Source organism: Formica exsecta, unplaced genomic scaffold, assembly GCF_003651465.1.
Source record: "Formica exsecta isolate Colony F162 unplaced genomic scaffold, ASM365146v1 scaffold270, whole genome shotgun sequence".
Classification (NCBI taxonomy): domain Eukaryota; kingdom Metazoa; phylum Arthropoda; class Insecta; order Hymenoptera; family Formicidae; genus Formica; species Formica exsecta.
In genome coordinates this window covers 1,136-8,117 of record NW_021849964.1, presented here as the reverse complement: position 1 = coordinate 8,117, position 6,982 = coordinate 1,136, and the positions used below count along the sequence as shown (strand labels likewise).

The 6,982-nt window shown below is 35.6% G+C and overlaps 1 long non-coding RNA gene across 2 annotated transcripts; it reads left to right on the top strand.

Annotated features, from left to right (window-relative positions):
• The first annotated feature begins 1,716 nt into the window (after positions 1-1,716).
• LOC115237069 lies at positions 1,717-2,217 on the top strand. 2 transcript variants are annotated; one of them, XR_003884297.1, is made up of 3 exons: positions 1,717-1,900; positions 2,003-2,035; positions 2,103-2,217. It is a non-coding gene; the product is annotated as an uncharacterized LOC115237069 (long non-coding RNA). The 2 variants fall into 2 exon arrangements; XR_003884296.1 differs by having other exon boundaries at positions 1,988-2,035.
• Positions 2,218-6,982: the final 4,765 nt, after the last annotated feature.

Below are 6,982 nucleotides of genomic sequence, written 5' to 3'. Positions count from 1 at the left end.
GTGTGTTAAAAAAATTAAGTACTTTTATTAATTAACATTTTAAGTAGAATAATAGTTAATATTTATTCCCCCTCTATTCCCGCCTCGTCTTCCTCTTTCTCGTCCTCCTCTTCCTCTTCCTCTTCTTCTTCTGCCATCACGCATCCCGCGTCCTCTCCATCCTCCCCGTCCTCTTAGCGCCAATTGCACCGTCCTATTGAGCAACGCGCTAAGTTCTTCTTTCTGAAACATAAAAAATAAATATATTATAATGAAAAATAAATATAAGAAACACATAACAAACGTTAATGGACATGTATATGTAAATATGTACATGTAAAATATTTTATCTTTAATTTAATATGCTGCTAGCAGAAAAATAATTTATTTTTGATATAAAATATGTAACACTTACACTTAATGTTATTATTGCCGTCGCCTCACCGACCGACGCCGGTATTCCCGCTAATGCTGGTGTCGCCGTCGTGACCGATGCCGGTGCCGTCATCGTGGCCAACGTCGATGCCGTCGCTATCACAGATGCCGGTGCCGTCGTCGTGACCGATGCCGGTGCCGTCGTCGATATCGGTGCCGTCGCCGCCGGTGTCCCAGACATTGTTTCCTATAAAAAAAATTGCAAAAAATCATGTACTATATATAAATAACACAAACAAAACATGGATAATGCTAGTCGGTTAACGAAAGAGAGATAAAAAAGCAAACGCGATGTGTTGTTAAAGTTTCCATGTTCGAGACACTATTCGCCGTAAAGAAAAGGCCAAATAAAGAAAATAAGTCTCATCGAGGCTCGTTCACTCGCTCGAAAGATAAGGAAATGTGGAATAAGACAAGAAACAAAGAGTGCACATAATGCAATGTATAAGCAAAATATACTGCTTTTAGAAGTTTCCGATTTCGACATAATTTTCTTATATTGATAAAAGATTAAGACGAATAATCCAATTCCTTGAGTAAATCTGAATAAGGTTTATTCTTATTCGAAAATTAAATTAACAAAATAGAAATCTCATTCGTTCTCATTTCATCTCACTCGCTTTCTTTAATGAGCCATTGATAATATTTAAATAAAAACTGTATGTGTACATTATCAAACTATTATAAAAGTAATCCTCGAGCCGAAAATCGTAAGGCAATCGCCCTTTTATAATGTAAAACATTGAATCCTTAGTATTTCGATATTACGCGTTTCGATGTGCTTATCTCATCAAACATCACTATTTCGCCGATATTGAATAAAAAATGTTACGTGGTGAAGTTACACTTTATTACATACGCGAATAGTTTTAATATATTAGAACATTATAAAATATACTTTCTAATATATACTGTACTTACCATTGCAATAATTCTTCACAATAATCCTTTCCAACACCCAACTGTTTCGATTGCACGTTGCACGTTCTTCGACGCACTAGGGATTTATCCGATTATCCGATATATCGAAAGATCCGATTTTATTTCGTAAAATAATCGATTTTTTCGTACAATTTTTTCAAGATCCGATATATGGTTTTTTGTTTTTTTGTTGGAATTATCGAACTTCTGCGCCATCTATAGCGTAAATTTCAGAGCTGTGTTCCGAAATTCACAGCCAGTACTGAAAATTTATAAAGCTCGTATCAGACTGCGTATTGAAGATTGAAATTTGACCAATCAAGATAAAAGGAACTAAAATTTCCTTGTTCTGATTGGTCAAATTTCAATCTCAATGCATAGTCTGATATGGGCTTAATACATGTGACACACATGAACTATAAATTTTCAGTACTGGCAGTGAATTTCGGAACACAGTCAAAGTCAGAGTGCCAGAGTCGTTTTGAATAAACCTGAAAAACAAAATTTATTATATTTTTTGAATTTTATAGAAATTAATAAGATAACAAAATGGACGAAAATCAAGGTAAATAATTGTCTTTTTTTCAATTACATTATTTGTTATTGTACAGAGCCTAAAGTACATACGATTTATTTTCGTATAAACGATCAGCCTTTGGAATTGCAGATTTGACAACCACAGAGTATCATCAATTATTATGTAAGTACATCTTTTTCTCTTTATACGCAATTTATATAACCTAAACATATTTATTATTTAATTTTAGATAACGACAAGGCAGCTTGGAAATTTGTCCAATCAATACATAATCAAGAAAACAGGCATCGCAACTCTGATGAGACAATTAATACTTTATATCGATCGGTTGATAATATTGATTAGTAAGTATAATGAAAAATTAGTAAGTATAATGAAAAATTTTTTTGTTTGGTCTACTTGCATGAAATATTCCAATTTTTGATTAATACTTCATCTTTTGATCAATTCAGAAAGAAATACATAAGATCGAGAAGTGAGTCTCGCGACCGAAACTCGATTCCAGACACGCGCACGTCAAGATATCCGATATCGCGATACGCGACGCGAGTGACGTGCGGGAACTTTGTAATTAAACCAAGTTACGAATAAAAAAGTTATATATATATATTTATTCCGAATACACAGGTGTCATTTTATTTATAATAAAATCAGTGAGTTACTCGATATCTATTTTATATAAAATATAAAATATTTATTTTGTTTTATCATTTATTTGGTTATGTTTTTATATTCGTAATAGAAATCTTGATTATTTTGCAATTGAACATGTTTTTCCATTCCTTAACTTATGAAAGATTACATCATCAAAGATAGTGTATAATTATCGTAATTAAACAAAATAAAAATAGTGAATATGTGGCTAATAACGTGTATTAATTCCATGATTACTGATATTCTTCATAAGAGTTACCACATTATGTTTTGACAGCGTTCTCAATTATGTAAATATAAGAATATTTATTACAAACATTAATAATAAATTTTAATGCTGTTCGCATGCAGCAACTAATTTTGTTGTTCGCAAGGAGTGGTTTTCTGAATTGACGACGCGCAAGTGGAGTGACTAGATTTATTTAATTGCCAATGTACAATGTTCTACGTTTGTGTTTGGTGGCCCTGAGAAGGGCCGTTTTGTTTGAGCCCTTACAAGAGCTGTTTGTCGCTGTCTCTTTTCTCTCCACGTGATGGAAGGTGTGGTGCGAGTATGTTGCAGCGGTCCCCACTGCTCGTGCCGTGCGATCTTAGGCGGTTATCGACTACCTGTGGACGAGGCTTTAGGTTGAGTGTTAGATGTTCTTGAACTCGGCTTAAGGTCGTTGGTTGTCGTTGTCGATCGTGCCGGGACTTCCGGATCTGTCTGCGTGCTGGAAACGCGCGTGGAAGGTTCCCAGTCGCTGTCAGATGTGACGCCTGATCGACTCCGGAAGGTGGCTCTGCCTGGATGCCTGGTGGCGTTCCTGCGGCTGAATTCAAAATCATTTTTGTTACCAACTTCATGAAATATATTTGTAACCATTTTCACACATTTCATTTATTGATTTAACACTTTACATAACAACATATTAAACATACGACAAATTATGTAACATTCATTCGTTCGTTCATTGACCATCAATCTGTACACATCTCACTCGTGAATTAAATATTTTATTACTAAACAGTAAAGTCTAGTGATTTAACTATAACGCTACCACACCGCGATGCACTCTGCTCAGTGGTGTCGTCTGCGTCTCCCGTGTCACCGGACGTGTTGGTGAAGCTGGGAGCGGCGATAATAATGGCGGTGCTATCCAGGCTTCCCTGGGTGAAGTGTAGCGCCTCAAGCGTATGTCCCACGTCTTGAAGAAGAACCGTGTGGGACGCGTTAGTCGAGGCGGCTCCAAGTCGATCGGGATTAGCTTCCACGGAAGTAGGCTCCAACCTACGCGTTTTTCCTTTGGAAACGGCTCCGGCGACTGTGGGGTCTCGGTTCCTGCTGTCCGCTCGTTGCCCGGTGATTTGGGCGGCGGTCTGGACCGTGGAAAGCTGCGCTGTTTATTTGCCTTCGGTGTCAGTCTCCTGTGGACAAATGCTTGGCGGCGGATTGCTCCGCTAAAATGTGTCTTTGCTTCGAGATGTACTCTCCGTTAGCTGAGCGACGACTCGCCGTCTGGGCCTACTGCGCGGCCTTATAAGCCCCACTCACTGTTAGCGGCTCGCGATGGTCGCCGCGTCGCGGTGAGCTCTTGCGGCTCGTTTTGTTCCTGCGCGCGAGCTCCGCGCGCCCTGCGCGTCGGAGTTCGTCGGCGCATATACCGGGTGGTTGTTTCGACCTTGTGGTGGTTCGTCGAACCGCCACAAAATATTATAATTTTCTAGATAAAAATCTTTTACTTACGATCAATTATTATATATCATAGTATTTACAGTCATGATATTCCTCAAAGAAATGATGCATACAAAAATATTTCTTGCACCAAGAGCAACGTATTACAGCAGGTGCACCACATATGAAACAGAGTGAAAGAACCCCGCACTAATCATATGGAAAATCTGTCTCATTACATCTTTTGTTCAGTAGGTCATAAGCTACAACATATGTAAAAACCAATTGATTTGACCGGGACAGATTTTCCATATGATTAGTGCGGGGTTCTTTTTTCTATATCTTTTCTGGAGAAACAAAAATCCACTGAGCTTTCAAAATGTGATGGCCGTTCTTCGAGGTAACCACTTTTAAACCAGGCATATTTGAAAAAATTATGGAATCGTGGAGAGGACAGTTGTATATGTGTTAGGATTGTAATGATATTATTTCACAAATGTAAATTGATATCATAACTTAACAACATAACGCGATCACTAAATGTCCTCACAAAGTTTTTCCATATTCTAAACCCATAAACGTCAAGGGGTTGAATCATTCCTGTAGTTTTTTTTGGTATTGTTAAAATCCGTACATCTTTATCTTTATAGATGGCATAAACTCTTGTAGGTTCGCGGGACAATGTCCGCTCCAAGAGTCTAACAATAACACACTGAAGGCTCCAGTTGCGGGTAAAAGTACATTTATAAACCAAGATTGAATGTGTTGTGTGGTTAATTTTCCTGATTTTAACGCTGCAATAAAAATATTTGCAAGCCTAAACAAAGTCTCTTCTACGCATGGTCCAAAACCTCCACTGGCCTCTTTCAAAACCAAGTAAAGAGGTGATTGCAGTTGCCCGCTTGCAGAAATTGTAGGCTTAATAGTATAGCTGTGTGTAATTGCTGATTGTGATTGAACTACAGTTTCGACTGTTTTAGCACCTTGTGTTAACATTCTTCCTAAATGTATTTCTAAATTGAACACACTTTCGTCTGCATTATATATATTTTGTATTTCAAAGAGATCTATAAATGATTTCACATAATTTATAAATTCTTGGCATGCAATTTGTGATTGTTCTTGATTTGTCTTTGATGAACGATTTATAAATTTTGTTATTTTTTTTGACACTATGCCGTGCTTTCTTTTAAAATTTAATATCCACGTTGCTCCTGCTTTAAAATGAAGAAGATTAATTTCTTCTTTTGCTTTTAGCGCCCATCATCGCAAATCTAAATCATGAATAATTCTGTTTTGGTCGTTAGCGTCTTCGAATTTTTTCAAGACATGTTCAGAAATTTGTAATAGTTTTTCTCTATGAGTACCATCTTTTTGTAGGGAGAGTTCCCATCGATAAAACTGCGGACAAGGACTTTACTTTTCTAAAGCGATGTTGTACTGTTAATAAAGCGTAGCGACCCTTTTTTCCATTTTTCCAGAATTCAACAGCTTTTTTTTTATAGTCATTATTTATAATTCCGCCTTCTTTCAATGTACAACTATCTTCTCCCTCATCTTCATCATTTTCTTCAAGTTCTTCTATTTCATCAGCTGTGACAAATTGTGCTTCGGATAAATTTGAGTCCCAATAATTCTCAAATTCTAACGTAGTATCGGTCTGCATTGCAAATGATATGTCATCCATTGAATTTTGTATAATATCCTTTATAGTATCATATAATTCGATTTCTTTATCATTTACTTGTGTTCGTGGAATATTTGAAATTTGGAATAAAACAATTAACATATTAAGAACATTCGCAAGATTCACATGTAACATTTTGCTTAAATTAAAGATACAAACACTTCTTCCGAAAATTAAAACTCTGACAATTTTACACTTGAATGAATCGTGAAACTTGTTGGTTACACTATATACTAAAACTGCGCAAAATATTTCCGTTTTATATAGAGTCTTATAATCTTATTTACATATTCCTTATATAACATTTTGTAAATAAGGAAAATTACTTCAAAATATTCTCACGTTGCGGTGCAACGTGACTACTTTGCATTAGAGTTATGTATAAATGAATAATATGTATGCGATATAAATATACAACATGAGATATAAAACGCGATTTAAATCGTTGCATTTCGATGATTTTTCACGTCATGTTCCACTGCAATGTAGAAACATTTTGAAATAATTCTCTATATTCAAAAAATTCGATAATGTAATCTTTCATAAGTTAAGGAATGGAAAAATATGTACAATCGAGCAAAACAATCAAGATTTCTATTACGAATATAAGAACATAACCAAATAAATGATAAAACAAAATAAATATTTTATATTTTATATAAAATAGATATATAATAATAGAAATATTCTTATGATGAAATTTTATGCATAAGTAAGAGAGTAAATAAATAAATTCTTCTCGCAATAATTTTATTGGACGCTGTCATTTGTCATATACAGGGTGTCCCAGACCACCCGTACACCCCTTTTAAAATGAAAATAAATTATCAAAAATCGCGAACATTTTTTAAGTAAATCGGGTATGCTCTATCGAACGGTGATATTTTCAACTTTGATTCCGACGGGAAATACGCCATCCGGACCGGAAGTTGAATTTTTTGAGGGGAACATAGTACTTTTTATTACAGATTCGAATCGTACGTGAAAAAATAAGGAACTTTTGTATCAAACGTTTTTTCTGAAAGTGCCTCTATCAACCTTAAAATTGACCTTGAAAGTAACTGTGATGAAATTATGAACTTCAAATGTTCCTGTGGCGTAACTAATGACAGTC